The 18,615-nt window shown below is 39.9% G+C and overlaps 1 protein-coding gene across 4 annotated transcripts in view; it reads right to left on the bottom strand.

The window, feature by feature from the left end:
• THSD7B (thrombospondin type 1 domain containing 7B) overlaps positions 1–18,114 on the bottom strand; it is a 906,384-nt gene extending 888,270 nt beyond the window's left edge. For 3 of the 4 annotated variants that reach the window (XM_063647426.1, XM_063647428.1, XM_063647427.1), the window contains exon 1: positions 17,972–18,107. The gene's annotated coding sequence lies outside the window, so the exon portion shown is untranslated. Of the gene's footprint in view, positions 1–17,971 lie in introns of all 4 variants that reach the window. The other variant, XM_054478924.1, reaches the window with a different exon arrangement.
• Positions 18,115–18,615: the final 501 nt, after the last annotated feature.

The raw sequence follows: 18,615 nt of genomic DNA, 5'->3' as shown, positions 1-18,615 counted from the left end.
TCTTCCAACTGGAGGGCCTGGCAGGAGACTGGGGGTGGGAGGCCAGGAGAAGCTCTTAGCTTTTATAGTCTCTCTACCTCCCTTAGGGTAGCATTTTCAGCAGTGCTGTGACTCCTTCAGGGTTCCAGGTCTCTCTTGGTGGCTCCAGTTCTGGGCTCTGCTAATTTCACCTCCTTCATTGGTCTCTCCTTCCTGCTGTAGCTAAGCTCTGAATTGTTTCACCATCTTCTGTTTGTATTTCAATTGTCAGAAACATCTTTTGAATGAGTACCCATCTTAAATTCCCTTTGGTTCAATGAGAACCACGTGGCATGTACTCTGTTTTCCCAGCTCAGTTCTGCCTGATATGAGAACCACATAGATAATTCATGAAGAAACCATCCCAAGATTTTGTAGCTAGGTAGAATAACACACTAAGCCACAATCAGCCTTTAACCCTTTTGCTCACAAGGTATACGGCAGGTATAAGTGTCCTGAGAAAACAAGATGAGAATGGACAAAAAGACTCATTCATTCATTTTTCAAATACCAGGCAATGTGCTGGATGATGAGGATACAAACACGAGCAAAAGCAAACACAGTCTTCACAGTGTCTAATATAATGAAGAAGATGAGCATGCATGGAAAATCATGCTACTCAGCGTAAGTTTGCAACAGCGTACAGTCAGTTCTGCCTGGATGTTTGCTCCGAAATGTGAAATTCATATATTAGGGAAAAATTTGAGCATAATGTGATCTTCCTCTGTTGAATGTTGTCGTTCCTCTATTTTTTCTTTTTTTTAATTGACAGGTAATATTGCATGTTTTTATCATATACAACATGATGCTTTGAAGTATATATACACACACTGTGGAATGGTTATATCTAGCTAATTAACACATGCATTAACTCACATAGTTATCATTTTTGTATTAAGAGCATGTAACATGCACACTAAGTTTTTCAAGAATACAATATATCGACACTAACTATAGTCACCTTGCTGTATAATAGATCACTTGAAAATTATTCCTATCTAACTTTAATTATGTATCCCTTGACCAACATCTCCCCATCCCCCCAACCACCCCAGCCTCAGGTAACCATCATTCTACTCTCTACTTCTAGAGCATAACATAATTTCATGTTTGCTACACAGCCATTTCATCTGGCAGAAACACCAGATGAACAAGCAAAAATCTGCACCTGAACACAGCCAAGTGGTTCAATGAAGGGAATTTAAGATGGGTACTCATTCAAAGGGTGTTTTTGACAACCGAAATGCAAACAAGAGATGGTGAAACAATTCAGAGCTTAGTTACAGCTAAGAAGGAGGAAGAAGAGACCAGTGAAGGAGGTGGAATTAGCAGAGCCCAGAACTGGAGCCACCAAGAGAGACCTAGAACCCTGAGGGAGTTACAGCAAGGTAGTAATACACAAATGCAGCAGAAGCGCACACCTCTTCTGGCGTTACAACTTCTGCATACATCACAGGTAAACCCCTTCTACCATGTCACAACTCACAAGCTGCAGACTTTCCAAAGCCTACTTCCACAAGTACATTTCAGATCTTTTCCAAGGTAAAATACATTTACTGAAGTATTTAGGCATTTCTTAACCACTTTACACACGCAAAAACATACCAGCATTTTGTATTAGTTTCCTATCTTTCATTTTACGTGTTACTATGGGAGTTTTTTAATGCTGTGCCTACCCCCTTTTCCCATAAGCCCTGTGGATTTTCATTCTGTGATTTTTGCATAGCATGATGATTTTCAAAAATGTATATGTCACATGTTAATCATACAGCTATACTTTGAAGGAAAGGGCAATGGTGCTATTTCTCCACATTCTAGGAGAGCAGAGTAGCAAAGAGTAGCGAGAGCCACGGCCACGGAGACACGAAGCAGGGCATAGATAGAAGGAATCAGAGGAACGCCAGGGTGAAGTAGCAGGAGGACAGAGGGAGAGACAGGAGTGTGGTTGGGGAGAAGGCCAGAGAGCTGAAGTGGTAGACAGGGGCTGCATGGAGAGCCTGCCAGGCACAGGAAGAGGGGAGGGGCCATAGCAGAGTAGCAGGAGGGAGCTGGACATACAGACAAGTATCCAATAGAACTGGTAAGTAGGCGGCCAGGCACGGTGGCTCACACCTGTAATTCCAGCACTTTGGGAGGCCGAGAAGGGCAGATCACCTGAGGTCAGGAGTTCAAGACCAGCCTGGCCAACATGTTGAACCTGTGTCTCTAAAAAAATAAAAAAAATTTAAAAAAAAAATTAGCCGGGCATGGTGGTGTGCACCTGTAGTCCCAGCTACTCAGGAGGCTGAGGCAGGAGAATCTCTTGAGCTCAGGAGGTGGAGGTTACAGTGAACCGAGATCACGCCACTGCATTCCAGCCTAGGTGACAGAGTGACTCCATCTCAAAAAAAAAAAAAAAATAGAACTGGTAAGTAGTCAAAATACAAGGCCCCATTTTCCCAATGATAAAATACAAATTAATTCGTGTTGGGCCAGCTTGCACAATGCCCCCCCACCCCACTCCCCAACACATACTTAATTTTTGATAACGTATATTAAATTGAAAACATCTACATATTAAAATTTGTTATTAACCGTGTTACACATGCATATTTAAAATCACATTATAAGAAATCATATTGTGATTTTGAAATATTGCTTTCACACATTGCATGAAGCATTTTACACATACTCTTTATATGCTTCTTCACATTCTTCACAGGCATTGGAGGCATCGGTGTTGGCCTTCACTATGGCTATCCACCCCCTTCTAATTATTTTACTCTTTAATTACGGGTGGAAGTGTGGGCCTGTTTTACACCTCTCTGGAACTTTGAGGAGCAGTAACAAACTGCTGCCTGGATTGTTCAGTGAAGAGCATAAAAAACAATAAATGCCTTTGGATTTGGTTAAAAAAAAAAAGAGAGATCAGATTTTGGATAAAGAAACTAAAAGTTCTGTTTAAACACTCTGTTCAAAAATTAAGTTTTTGAAAGACAGCCCTATATATGAAAGACTTTGTCAGGTGATTCTCACTACTCTATAGAATAATTTAGGGAGGGGGAAGTTCCGTACATACAATGAAAATGAAAAGTCAACATTAGACACTAAAGAGAGGTAATCATTAGGGAAAACTTGAATCTGCTCTCCTCGCATAAAGGAAATCAAATTCAATGAGTTGGGAGGACAGAGATAGAAAGAGAAAATACAAATACATGCACACACACACAGAGCTATTATCTGAATGTTTGTGTCTCACCAACATTCATATGTTGAACTCCTAACCTCCAAGGTAACAGTATTCGGAGTTAGGCCTTTTTGGAGGTGCTTAGGCTATGAGGGCACATGCACTCATGAATGGATGGATGCTGCTGTAAAAGGGCTGTGAGAGTGGGTTCTCTCTTCTGCTCTTCTGCCATATGAGGACACAATGTTCCTCCTCCCCAGAGGACACAGCAATGAGGCACCATTCTTGGAACCAAAGGAACTTGCCAATGCCTTGATCTTGCACTTCCCAGCCATCAGAACTGTGAGAGAGTAAATTATTTATGAATTACCCATAATTCATAAATTATAAATTATTCTGTTATAGCAGCACAAAACAGCCTAAGACAGACAGACACAAACACACATAGACACACACACACCCCTCAAAAAATCACCTCATCTGTGGTGGACAGCCAGTTTACAGCCTTAGCTAATACATCCCTTCAATTCTGGCCTTTAAATTTTACTGATTTGGACCAGACTCTTTCTCTTCCACAAGTTCTGTCCATGGTATTCTGAATACAAGACCTTTCTCAGCAGGCTGGACCTCAACTCCTCCATAGGACTAACCCTATTTGCGTCAATAACCAGTTTGTTTACATTTTTTCATAGGCTTATTGTAGACCAAATGGGTCTATGCACATGCATATCTATTCCTATTTAGAGCAAAATCCCATATATTACATGTCAAAAACCCCAGAAAATTTAAATAAACAGAATTTATAGTGCCATTCAATGGTAATTGATTTTCTTAGTGTTTTTGGGAATACTCCAAGTTCCCTAAGGAACTTTAAATCATCAAAGCAAGATTAACCTATATTCAATGAAGTTTCCAAGATTTTTTTTCTTACTCTGATATGATTCATTTAAGAAACACTTAAATTAGCTCTTAATGTATATGCAGTAATATGCTCAGCATAATGGAGACAATTCCAAATATAACACAAGGTGTGGGACCTTAAAGCAGTTACAATACTCATAAGAAAAGAAAGGCTACAACATAAATTAAGCTACAATATAACAATATTTATACTAATGCCACACACCAACAAAGACACTTGTCTTTCTACTCTAATGTGTCCTGAGAAACTGGGTCATAAATTGGACATATTTCCCAAAGGAAAAACATTATAAATTATAATTAGAAGTTGTTTTCCTGATCAAGGACTTGGCATTAACAAAGAATACACACACACACACACACACACACACACACACACACACACATATATATATAGCCTTTTAACATGTGTCCCCAAAAAGGGATAATGATTATGGAGAAATGATACAACAAGATCCAATGTATTCAAGTTTACACACTTCATAAAAATAAAACTCTAATGTAAACTGTAATATATTATAAACTTAATGCCAGCTCTGATAAACACATGTATATCATTAACCATAGTTTTGCTTGACTTGTTGGATTTTAAAGTGTACTTTTGGGATGATTTTGATGGCCTGAGTTTCTTTTAAAAATGAGCTGATGCGTTCTTTTTCTACAGATAAATCTCTCTGCAGTGCCCAAATTCCTCCCTTACCTTAGAGCTGACTTATAGGCCCAGGGAAGGAATTTAGTAAATGTCTGTTCCTTGTGCTTATAGAGGTATCAGTTCATCTCTTCTCTTTTAAAAAGACTGACCTAACATTTCTTCATTTCATTCTCTTCTATCTCTTGAACTTCCTTAAGGTGACGGTTTCTGACCAGATTTTTTTAATGAGGAAAAAGTAAATATGGAATAAACCTACTGTGTGTAAACAGATATCTAAGAATTTCATTGAGAAACCCCAGCAGCAATTATTAGATCGGTAACAGAGGAGTTTTTAAAAGATGCGTCAAAATATTTCTCATAGAACTTCGGAGCCCCTGGCTTGTCTTTTGTGTGAATTCCTGGGTAGGACATTGATGGATTCGTGGTTAAAGGCTGTGGAAGGCAGGCTCTACCATGAGGTGGAGAGTGTGGGGGTAGATATTCACCTCATTCAGCTATGACTGGATGAACATGATACAGAGAGGGGCAGAAGAGACACCAAAGCTTGAACTGAGTCACAGGAGGGAGACGTGTACAGGATTTATTTTAGGGACAAGTGTAGCTGCCACTGATGATCTATTGAAGGAGACTATAGAAGCAAATGGTGGAAAACTAAGTATGAGACCTCAGAGTGTAAGATTTTGAATGCCAGTCTAGACCATGTGGATCTAATGACAGAATTTGAGCAGGAAAGCAAGGTGAAGAAAGCAAATTAATCTAGTGCCATGAGGAGGGTGAAAGCAAATGTAGATCTATGCAGACAGAGGGTTGTAGGTGTTCTTGGAAAGATTATTTCCATGATAATTCGGTCAACCAGAATATTCTATAAGTATGCCCTTCATTCTCTCCACACCCTGGATCCATAAACATTTGGTGCTCATAAGGACATTTGTGTCTGACTGCATGTTCTTTTTTATGCATTCCTTTAACACTCTGCCACTTTTAACTTTTTGGCTTCAAAGTCCTCTAGGAAGAGGAATATGTCTGTGTATTAGGCAACATCTCCTCTCATCCCCTGCAGAGTTAACAGGGTTTCTTCCATAAAGCATTGTGATATTTTCTACTAATAAATTCTAATTAATTTTCCCTTTTACCTGTGTCTTTCTCCATTTCCAAAACCTAAAATTCCAATTTTAACTTTATTTGGTAGCTATTCTTTTTGGCCAAGTATCATATATGTCAAACTTTTTCAGTTTACGTTTAGTCCAAAATTACTCGTTTTCCTTGTCTAAATCTTCAGTAGTTATTTTGGCAGCTTTAAAAGAGAGAATCAAAATGGCAGGATCATGGGAACTTTGCCAATCCATTCTTGGCTCCTCTCATATACTAAGATTCTTCTTTTAATCACCACAATAAATAGAGACTGGAAAATGTCTATTGGATTTGACAACTGGGAAGTAATTCATGACTTTGGCCAGAACTGTTTCAGCAGGACCAGTGAGGGCAGAATACAGACTGGTAATTTGAAGAGTGAGTGCAAAGTGGAGACCTTGAGCAAATTCTACTAGTTTCAGAAGCTAGAATTTGAAAGGATGAGGCAGTAACTGGAAACAGGGTCAGGAGTAGTTGCTTTGTATTAAATGGGAAAGTTTTGGGCTCTCATGTACTATACATGAACATCTGACAGCACATTATGAGTAACCTTCAATTTCACTACATCACCCCATTTCAGTTCTTTCCCATTCGTTTTTGCTCTTGTTCATAAAGCTTCTCTAAATCCAAGAGAACGCATAATCTGATTGTGTTATTCAGATCTCTCTCACCTTTGAAACTGGTGAAACCTCTGGAGCCCTATATTTCTTTCCTTCTACCCCTTCTAATTATCTCATTTGTTGGTTTGAACAAATGATATTTCTGAACACATGTCGAGTCCCAACAGCTGAGAATGGTTTTTCCCTTTCAGTTGAATTGTTTCCCTCCTCTTCTCTCCTCTTTTCCTGTCATTTCTCATCTTAGAATCATTTTCCTATCATTCAAATATCTGTATGTTTTCTTTCTGGTTGTATGTGTGTGTGCATATGTGTGTGAGCACCCAAGTGTGTGCATGCACACATGAATGCTCTACCATATTTCCATCAGCCTAGGTCCCCTTCCTAAGTCTTCACAGAATAAATTATTTCATACTATTTTGAACCTCTCTTGGCTTTCAGTTTTGGGGGATGAATAACTACTTTGCTATTTCAGGTGCTTTTATCTTGTAGGCATTTGCTGAACAATGCTTGCCAACCTTGTTGCCAAATCAATGGATAATTCTGTCCCTGTGTACATTTTTCTGCCACACACTGACACATGCCAGGACAAAACTGTTTATCTTAGATTATAAGGATTTGGGTCTCTCTTTATTTAGACTGTGCTGTGAGCATCACAGGTTTTCAAAACACAGAGTTTAAGAATGTTATCAAGTCCTAGGTGGACCAGTAAACCAGAGACAAACCTTCTGCCTGCATTGTGAGGCCGTAGGAGGGCATTGTTATTGCCGTTTTTTGTTTTTGTTGAATCTTAACCACTAGGTTCCTTAACCCCAGACTTCAAAACACCATGAAATAAGATGTTACATTAAAGATTAAAGAAAATATAAATACTTCGTGTTTAAGTCTAGCATATATAACCCAGAATCCAAACAATGCTGGGAAAATTGTGACAGAAACAAATAGGTAGACAGGGAGCCCAATTCCTTTCTTCCCATGCTGAATCTACTCACCTATAAAACCCCACAAATTCAATAATTACCCTTGAAGCATCCTTCTTTGTTCTCCTAACTCCATAAAAACTCTGTGAAAATTCCTTAAGAGCATGGCCAATTCTTGGATATCACAGTGCACCCTGACTGGGCCAACCATAGTACATATATTTCACACTACAGGCAACCAGTACATAAAGATTGGCTGAACTTGCCTTGAGGAACCCAGTAGGCTGAGAAGAATTATGTTAATCTATCAAAGTATAATAAACTCCTTGCCTGGAAATTGCTAAAGAAATGTTTTCTTGATGATCTGATGCCCCCACGGGTAACCGCCACTGTTCTGTAACTGGCTCAAATAGTTAAACTAGCAATGCAGCATATTCTATGCACTTAATGGGATACTTAAAGGGGCTTCACCTCTGAAGCTTATATAGCATTTCTAATTTTTAGCTGCTTCCTTTTGTTCACAAATATTAAATGGTCCTCCTGGTATTGCTTAGCACTATATTCTTCAAGAGACATTGGGAGCCCTATGCAGGCATACGTAAATACACTTTTATCCTGCTCCACTTCCCACCTCCCATATGCATACTTCCAAAGATCACTTAGTGTGACTGAATGATAAGGTTCTTTATCCCCTGAACACAATAATTTTTTATATTGAATGACTGTATGATTAAGGGTACATCTGAATAGAATCCTGGCATGTTGAAAAAAGACGTCCACATTCCTTTACTCCTTTCAGATGAAAACCTTTTTCTAGTGCCCTGACTTGTTACAAGTCACCAATGGAGTGAGCAGAGCTGATCCAGTCACAGGAGTAGAAAAGGATTGAGACCAGACTTTGTCTTCATTATTTGAATTCCAAATTTTATATAGATGGTCCCACTGTAAATATGGCTTGACAGCTACATTTTAATTCACATGGGTAAATTAAATTAATGTATCCCTTTCATTTAATTCAATACACACCTGTTGAGTACATACCCTGCAAGGTGGCAACGATCCAAGTATAAGTAAGATGCCTTCTGTGCTTTTATGGAGCTCATACTTACTAAGAGAGATAGACATATATAAATAAAGTGATCTGGCTTTGCCAAGTACAGAGAATGTGCATGTCACATCTCCATAGGTAGGCCGTAAATTCCTAGAAACTGCAATTGGCATTTTACTCTTGCATGTATCTACTCTATGTCATGGACACAGCAGGTGCACAACAAATACTCTTTGAATTTATTCATATAGCTTACAAACAAATGCATCTTGGACTTTACATTCGTTTGTCTTGCTATTTGAAAACTGCTTAGTTATAAAAAATAAAAATAAAAGAAGTGCTTCACTGGGAATATATTATATCCGCAAGCATTATGTTTTTATTCCACCAACTCTGTAATCCAAATGAAACATCTAATAATCATGCACATACTCTTAGATGACATAGCCTTAGAGTCTATCTCCACAAGGTAGTTCTTCTTTATGAAGTTTAAAATTTTTCTAACAGAGGTCTTGTTCTTAATATTCTTTTAAAAAGTAACTAAAGTAAGATTTAAGCTACCTGTGAAATATGCATCCCCCCCACCAAAAGAGACTTGCAATTATTAAAATGTTTCACATTGTCATGTACAGCTGAATAGAGGTTGCACTCACAAAGGAAACACAGGACTTTTTTTATATGTTGCACACAATGAAAGGAATGCCACATTCTGTTTTTTCAATTGAAGCATGTCACAGCCCAGAGGGTCTGTTACTGTCAGAAATTCAACTTGAGAAAAGCCCTTCAGATCACTGAGAAGAATGCTACCTGCCAGGAAATGAATCAAATCTACAAAAAAATTACTACCATTTGATCAGTAATATCATTTTGGTGGGCTGCATGTCATCTCCAACTGCAGTCATTATAATAAAGATACAGTAAAAGAGGGCTGAGAAATATGCATTAAATGTAAATCAGAAACACTGGTTACTTACAATCTTAGTTAAAGGTTATTTTTAGGCTATGCCCATTTCATATGTATTAGGCTACACATACACACTAACAAACTAATCAAAATAAAAAAAGAAACTGGGATTATTAGGCTGGAAACAAGAAGGGTGAGGTGATTTCATAATATGTATGAAGAGTTGTAAAGTGGAAGCAAGCCAGACATGCCCCTTCTTCCAAAATGAAAGGTATGTGGGATTCAGTTTTTAGTAGATGAAAGTAATGAGATAGAGAGAAATCTTCCTATCTGATGGGTTTTGAATTTGTGCTCTTGAAAGCAGTCATGGAAGTGTTTTTTTTTTTCTTTTTTAAATAGATTATCCATGCTGGTATCTAAAGAAAACATTAATAAACAAATGAATGGTCTCACATACACAAAGACTACTATGTACAGTTAAAAGGAAACCCTCTACTATGTAGTCTGGTATGTACCGTTAAAAGGAAACTCTCTTCTGTCAATAGGCAGGCAGTAGGGTAGAGTTGTTAATAGTACAGATTCTAGGCATGTTCAATATGGTGGCCACCACCCACATGTGGCTACTGAACACTTGAAACATGGCTAAACTAAAATGGATGTGCTTGTAAGTGTAAAACACAGACTGGGTTTTAAAGATGTAATACAGCAAAGATCTAAAGCATCACATTAATAACTTTCATAATCAATACATATTGGAATGACAATATTTTAGATATATTGGGTTAATAAGACATATTATTAAAATTAATTTCAATGTTTTCTTCTTTAATGTGGCTACTAAAAAATACAAAGTTGCATACATGAATTGTATTTGTGGCTCATGTTCAATTTCTAAGGATCTGTACTGCTCTAGAAGGAGAATGTCTGCATGCAACTCCCGACTTGGCGCAAATCACTCACTATTTCTATATTTGGTAAAATAAAAATAATAATAATACAATCAACCTCATAAGTTTTTTGAGAGGATTTCATAAGTTAATCCACGTAGAGTAGCGCCTGGCACACGATATATGTTCAATAAATCTCAACTACGAATATTCAATGTGCACATCCTCTCTGCAAAGCACCATGACATGTAGTTACTCATACTCTGCTTGAATACTCCCAAAGACGGGCAACTCACATTTCCCTGAGACAGCCGATCACACTTCTAAACAGCCCTGAATGTGAAAAAGCTCATTCCTGGAATGAGTAAAAATCTCTTTACAACTTCGACTTTTCTGAGCTTCTTCCTATATGATTCTGCCAAAGGCAAAGACAGAAACTGGTCAGATTCCAACAGTATATTTGTTTAGAAATAGTTACGAGACATTAGTATTGGAAATGAGTTTATTATACACTTGCATGAAAGTTCATGTCAAGAAAACTCATACTGAGCCATCAAAATACTTTCAAGAAAGAGATCTTCAGAACTGTGACTTCTTACACATGCTCAACTAAAGAACAGTTCTTCTCTTCTCAGTAAGTTGTCCTCTTTGACCAAGAACAGTTTCCAGTTGAGATATACTTAGAGCAAAGAGAACAGACAAGAGCACTCACCTGACCAGATCACAGGAGTGACCCAGGCACCCACCAGCAACCCCCACTCACATCGAACAACTCATTTTCCCTTTTTTGTATTAATTATGCTAATTTCAAAAGCTAATGCTTTGCATAGTTGGCAGGACAGTTCTGTTCTAATGATAAGCCATTAATACAAAGAAATATGGTGTGGACTTCCTAAATATGTCTGTCTTTTCTGAATTTTCCAATGGTTCCTCAGGAAGCCAACACTTTTATAAGTGAATGTATCTAGTTCTTTACAATTTTAAGATGATATAATCTTCATGCACAAGGTCTGTGCAAAATCAAAATGCAGCCTTTTTCCATATTTCCAAATGATGCTTCTACCTCCAGGTAGAAGTAATTCGGCAATATTCTTCCTGTCAGTTATCTCCATTGACTATAGAGGCCTTGGCAGTAGGTAAGTGTGTGTGTTCTTGCATTTTGGATAAATTCCAGCAGCAGTAAAGACTGAACCTGCTGAGTAAAACCTCAGGCTTTGGGTAGTCTGGTTTGTCAGAAGCAGAATAGGCCTTGCAGTCCAACAATCTGGGATGCACATCTAGGCTCTGTGGTTTACCAGTTGCATTCACCTTAGACAAGGTGCCAGATGTCCCTCAGATTCTGTTTCCTATTACAAAAAAAATGGGACTAAATAACAGTACCTACTTTGCAACATTATTATGAGGATTAGACAAACAAATTCTAGTGTACCTGGCTAGGTATGCAGCAATTCATAGGTAATTAATTAATAGTAATAATTACTAGTCACACTTGTTGCCTACCTGGATATTAGTAAGCCTTACCTTACAGATCCTCAAATGGCTGTTATTACCCAGGCCCCTACTCTCCATCACACTCTCCTCTTCAACATTTTCCAGAATTCTCAGTAGAGAGTGGTGCCCTTCTCCATTTAAATCCTTTACTATCAGAACTCCACACATAGATGCTAATAAGAAAATAGATTCAATCAAACATGAAAATTAGAATTTACCACCTGAGTTGTTCGGACTGAGAGAGGGCTTTGTGAATTGGCATCATCAGTGAAAGCTCGGTGGAAGTATAATTGGAACTGGATTTTGACCAATAGATACAATTTGGATAACTGGGACCACAGGAGTAGGGAAAGCAACGTTTTTGGCCACTTTAAATAAGTGTGAGTCTTGTGGGTGACTTTAAAGAGATAGGTCTAAAAGAAGAAGAAAGTGGATAATAGGAAATTAACGACAGGCAAGAGTTAAACTGATGTAGTATCTGGAATCCTATTTTTTCTGTTCAACAAAGAAGCATAATTTAAGTTATGTGTTTTTCAGGGACCATCTAGCAGTGCTGGAGTTTAGTTTTAGCTAGAAGAGATCCAGAAGAAAGCACCAAAAAATTTTCCTCAAAGTCATTAACATCCCTTGCCTCTCTGTGATTGGCCAGAAGATATTCCAGTTCATAGAATGGGTCAAGTCAGATGAAATGAAAGCCCTACTAACAATATTTAATCATGAAAATGAATGGAAGTCAATATGAAATAAATTGAGTTAATTCTGAAGACTAGAAACAGAGATCGAAAAAAAAATAATTACTTTTTCCCCAAAAGAAAGAAGCCTTGTTGAACTACTCCCACATACATACATTTTAATTAAGTGGTCTGAGACAGCTGTGGGGTAGAAGAATTTACAGTGGTGGCAGATGACCTGGGTGAGAAATTTGGCTCTTCCTCTTAACAGGAAGGAAGGAACTTAATATCCTTATTTTATATTTTCTAAGAAAACAAATTAAATTGAAGGTAGAGTGGCTTTATAGGAATTGATAACTCAGATGAAAGGGTTTTTGATACCTTTGGGCTCCTAGATAATATAAATATAACAATATTTAAGTGTTTTAACAGCTATAAATGTTAGACACAGAGAAAATTAAAATGTAAACATTTGATGTTCGACTACTTGATAATGCCAATGGTTGCATTCATTCTTGTTACGAGTACAAATATCAAGGGATAATATTTAAAATATTTACCAGTTGGTAGGTCTGGGGCATAAGCCAATCAGAACAGCCTTAGGAAATATCACTGGAGTGTGTCCCAAGGCCTCCTTGCCATACCAGGTGGGTGACACCCAGTGGCTCTCTCAAGAAGTGATCTAAGGGGAGTGGTCTGTAGGACCAGGATGATAGTGGGACCTTCAGAGGGCTCAGAGCAATACTCATTGACCTACTGGTACACACGTATTTCAATATTTTTACAAGTATTTCAATATTTTACAAGTAGTTCAATATTTTTACCAGTAAGGCTGTATCCATGTGCACTAACTTGCCCTGAATATGTCTAAGGTAAGCACAAAAAGCAAAAATCAATAGAGGAGAGCCCAGAAGCAAACTCTGCAAGAAGAGATTACTGCAAGCCTTAGTCTTATTATAATTAAAATCTTTCATGTATGCATACTACATGGTATGCTTTTTAAAATAAGCATCTGAAAGAACTCAAAATTAAAATACGCATTGCTACAAAGCTGCAGTCTAAGACTAAGGCAATCGTGCCTAACTGCCACGAAGTTCAGAACTTACTCAACATTGTGATTTTTCCAGAAGTAATGAGCTGTTCGCTAACATAACACTAGGACACAAATCAGCAGCCAGCCCTCATGCAGGCAAGTGGAACACGGCCACGAGTTTCTTCCAAGTCAAGGCATTGAAAAATCGTTTGTGCATTAGTTACTTAGGATTCTGTTTTTAGCTATGGCATATTTAATTACAAGAGGCTCATAATTAAAATATGCCTAGAAAGGCAAAATCAAAAGCGAGCACCATGTCCCTTGCTGCAAAACACCTAAGTTCAACAATGATAGCCTTTTTTATTCATGCAGGAAACATTTTCACACTTTCACAGATCTCCACATCTAGGTCAACGTCTAACCTTTTCTAGTATGTGGACCTCTTTTTAACGTCAAAAAATTCTACTGATTTCCACATCACAGCAAAGAGTTGTGTTTTTAGAATCCATAAATTGCAAAAATACCTAGTAACCAAAAATTAATGTGAATTTAGCGATGCTTTTATACATACTGTGTTTTAGTCATCACAACAATATATACACACTTAAAATAAAGTAGTTCTTATAGATGCCAGATGACTTCATTGTTCAGCTTACAAACCATGCTTAGATTCAATTCCCGTTACCAAAAGCATGAGTCCCTACTAGCAGTGAAACTATTCTACAGCATCTCTAGAGTTAGTTTCAAAGTTTTACCAAAAGATACGGAGTAATTTTCACTGATATTTGATTTTCCCTTTCAAATGAAATGCTTGATGTGGTAGCAACAAAATGATCATACTAAATCACTGGTGGACTATAACCTGGCAAAATAACTACATCTCTACATTTTGTATAACTAGCCCATACCAGGATTCATGGCTTAGAATGAAAGCATAAATGTAGGAATTCAGTGACTGGGATTCCTATTTCCTTTTGTCAAGAGATACTTACAAGATGACCAAAAACTACCTAATCCTCCGTGGCTTCATTTCAAAAATAGCCACTGTTAGCTATCGAGAATAACCACCCTTGAACATCCTACTAAAAACATCAACAAAATAATCTCAGTAGATGGAGAAGTTTTAAAGGGTGGGAATAGAATGCTTATCATCTTGGAGCAAAGGTGCCTGTGATTTTAGATCTGTTAAACTACAGACCCCACTAAAATTCACAATAGTAAATTTCTAGACTAGAAGTGGAGTTAAAAAATCCCTCTACTTTCACAGGTTTAAAATGCTAATTATCGCTCAGATATTAATCTTGTTAACAGCTCTAAATTAAGGACCTGTGTTATATTTAGGAAGCTGCCTGCTGTTAAAGTTAATGCAGCAGCTTCTTTTATAGTTATATACTGGGAAACGTCTTCTTTTGAAAATATGAAGCACTTATGTGCAATCCATATTCAAAAATCCAACAGCATATCTAAGTAACTCATGTAGTTTTTGATACTACAATACCCAATAGTTATTCAAAGACCCAGCCTTTATGCTTTGTCTGTAGAGCATCTCTGAAGCCTTAATAGTGCTATTCTTTTTCTCTTATCAACTAGTATAGTTGTCACTACTTAGAATTCTTTAATCTGTTTATCTTAATCATGTATTTAATATATTGTATCATTTGTCATTTTCACAGTTAACTAAATAGGACCAGTCAAATATTCTTCATCATTCTATTCAAACTTTTGACATGATGTTATTACTTTAATGCCTAATCTTTGTAAAGTGTGCAGAACAGCAGAATTGAAGTTTTGGCAAGACTTTTTTTCTTTAAAGGAATCATACGACTCCAGTTTCAATTTCTGAAGTATAATTAAAGTGAGTTGACATGCTTTAGAATTGTTCTTGTTTTGGACATTCTCCCTCCTTTAACTTAGTGCCTATCTTTTTATTCTGCTTTTTCAGTCTATCATTTAAGGACAAAATTCTTTTTGCTGATATTAACAAAAGAGTTATTCCTTCAGAAATAGGATTTGTAGCAAGCAGACAAGGTCTTTCATAGCCTTTCTGATGAAGTACAATTTAGTACCATTTTCCTTTCATTTCTTCCCTACTTTCTCTCAAAAGGCACACTCAGCAGAGAACAGAAAGGTACCTCTCGTTACCAATTTGTTAATGTCAGTCTTCAAACAGTAGAGTCTGTGTTTACATTGTTTATATGATCGGTAATTATTTTCTACCTGTCTAACAGTGTTCCTCTTTCTTAGCCTTTCAACTCTCTAACAATCAACAACTTTGATGGAAAACAATGGGCCGGGAGATTAAGAAATATTGTAAGATCATTTCTCAAGTATTGATTTAAATATTAAGGTTGACATAAAGTGAGCTCATCGTATTATGAACCCTCAAAACAGACTATCAAAGACCACCAACAGTAGACAGCCCTTTCCTGGACCACATATCTCCAAGCCTTTATCACAGATTAATCTAGAATATCCAAAACCCTGAATGGTTTGTAGGTGTTCAGGGCTGCTGGATCTGTCTGTGCTGATTTATACGAGACTATCCGATTTTTTTAAAGTCAACAATGACACCCACAATTTTTTCAGAAGTATCCGTGTATATCGTCACAGGGTCAGGATAATTTTCTTCATAATTTTTTTCACTTAAATTTGCATGAAAAAGAGTTTCTAACCCTCAACTCTCAGCAGGTAGATGAAGAAAACACACACACAAATACACACACACACACACACTTCCCAGGTATAGAAAATAAAACAATTCCAGGGAATCTACCAGATTAGATCAACTACCCTCAGAAAACAGAGAACTGGCCACATGACGTTTCAAAAGAAGCCTCCTATTATTAATGGCACTAAGGTTTAAAAACAGCAGTCTATCAAAGTGAAGCCTCAAGACAGAAACTTTATAAATAGCTTTTAACCCACAAAGACATGAGCTTTCACTCACCACTGAGTAAGACTTCTTGGTTTGGTTAGTAACACCCTAAGTGGCTTTCAGGAAGCCTTCACCAACTGCTGAGTAGAGAGTCAAGAGCACAAAAAGGCTTCCCTGGAGATTACCTCCTCCTAGTTACTCAACAAACTCAGATTGCCCTGACACTCCCAAACAAATAACTGTATCCCTTTGACATCCAAAGATTACCTGTTAAAAGGAAACTCCAAACACACACGTTCACACGTACGCGCACGTATACACAGACACACACAAACACACACACACCACCACAGTCTGGTTGGCATGAGCCCTACCTGCATGGGTTACCATTTCCATGATAACAGAGCACTCGCAGGTGTACCACTGAGAAACACCAGGCAGACCGTCATTTAAAGAGCTCCAAGGAGTCTGAGGGTGGGAAACTGCCGGCTTTCAGCAGACCACCCTGGCAATGAACAGAGCACCAAGGAACCCTGGTATCTTCCGTAGAATATGCCACGGTCCCATAATCTTAGTCGAACTTCGTCTTGACCGTACAGTATTGAATCGCAATACCTCTTAAGGGAAGCTCAGAGCTCAGACATTCCAAAAGAAAAAAGTACCACCTTCGCCAACGAAAGTTTTTTTCTTGTCTTTAAAAAGGGATAGAGTGAGAGAGCTTAACGCCCCCTCCTCAACATTCCTTCGTCCCCTGCCAAGTTTTCCAACTTCAAATTCAAAATACGTGGTCACCAAAGAGCGGAGTTCATCTGCATATTCAAATAACTTTAATACTATGGGATGCGTAAGAGAGCAAAGGGGACAGGAGCAGATGGGCGATGCAGTAGAAAATATGCCTGTCCCCCCCTCCCTGCCCCTCACTCTCACGCCCCGTTCCCAGTTTCCTCTCCACAAACAACAGGGTATCACGTCTGACCCCAGCTTGCTCCTAGCCCCCCGCAGGGACAGGGGAAATGTAAACTGTTGCTACAGCCTCCTGACACTCCACCGATAAATCAGAAGAAGCTGCAAAACTTCTTGGCTTGCTCAGCTATCCTCCACTGGCACTGAACGCCCACGCGCAGATTTCGCAGTCGGCGCTACGGGAAAGGGAACCCTCAGTCAACCTGTTTGCAAAGCCTGCAGAACAACTCCCGGCCTTTCGATCTTGGGCCCCGAGGCTCTCCGCGCAGGATGGGAGACCCCCGGTTTCCTTCATCAGTATCCCTCAAAGCAAGCTGGAGGTGAAGGGAACAGAGCTCCTGCTGCCCGGGTCCCACGGTTCGGTCCCGTTGCATGAGGTCGGTGCTCAGGTCGCCTCGTGGGGCGTCCTCGACCGCCTAGAGGGTCTCCGCACACTGCGCCCCGGGTAGCCCACGCTTCCCGCAGCCCCAAGCCAGAGGCATCCGAGAAGATCCGCTTCCAAGTTCCCGCGTCTGGCTGGGAGAAGGGGCGACGAAGGCTGTCCGGCGAGGAAAGAGCAAAGTCTGCGCCGGCGGCGCGCCCCCATACCCGGCGCTGCCACCCCGCGCCCCAGCCAGCCGGCCGGCCAGGGGGCCCGGCATCCCCGACTCGGGGCTCTGCGCGCTGGCACTCACCCGTCTTGCCAGAGCCGCCGCCGTAGCCTCTGGGAGCCGCTGAGCCCCGAGCTTCCCGAGCGCAAGAAAGATGGTGGTGTGTGTCGGAAGACCACCCATTCCAGCGTCTGGCAACCCGGCGGCGACTCTGGCTCCTCAGCACTGAAGGAGGAGGAGGAGGAGGAAGAGAAGGAGGAGGAGGAGGAGGAGGAGGAGGAGGAGGAAGGAACGGCGCAGTCGGACGCCATCTGCTGTACACCTCAGCACAGCCATTGGCTGCCTGGTGCGTCCGGGAGCCGCGGGGGCCGCGGGGAGCCACCTTGCGCCTCGCCTCCCCTGGCAGCTGCTCCCCGCGGCCCCCTCCTTCTCCCACCTCTCCTCCGCCCCCCGCCCCCCGCCTCTGCCGCGCATCCGCAGGACCCTCGGCTCAGCCCGCTCCCCAAGGCGAACGACCGCGGGCGCGCTGGCCTCGACCTCAGTTCCTCTGCTCCCCGCAACTGTTTGCCGCAACTTTGAAGCTTCGGGGTGCCGGTGCGGGCTGGGTAAGGGGACTCTCCAGCTAAGCTCAGCCTGGAGTACCCAAGCCACTGAGCCCAGGAGAGGGTCGAGCGCTTTGCGCCTCGGAGGTCCATAAAGTGATGGGGGAAGAGAGCAAGAGAGAGTGG

This window comes from Pongo pygmaeus, chromosome 11 (assembly GCF_028885625.2).
Source record: "Pongo pygmaeus isolate AG05252 chromosome 11, NHGRI_mPonPyg2-v2.0_pri, whole genome shotgun sequence".
Lineage (NCBI taxonomy): Eukaryota > Metazoa > Chordata > Mammalia > Primates > Hominidae > Pongo > Pongo pygmaeus.
The sequence above is the reverse complement of the archived record's forward strand: the minus strand, read 5'-3'. Positions and strand labels throughout refer to the sequence as shown.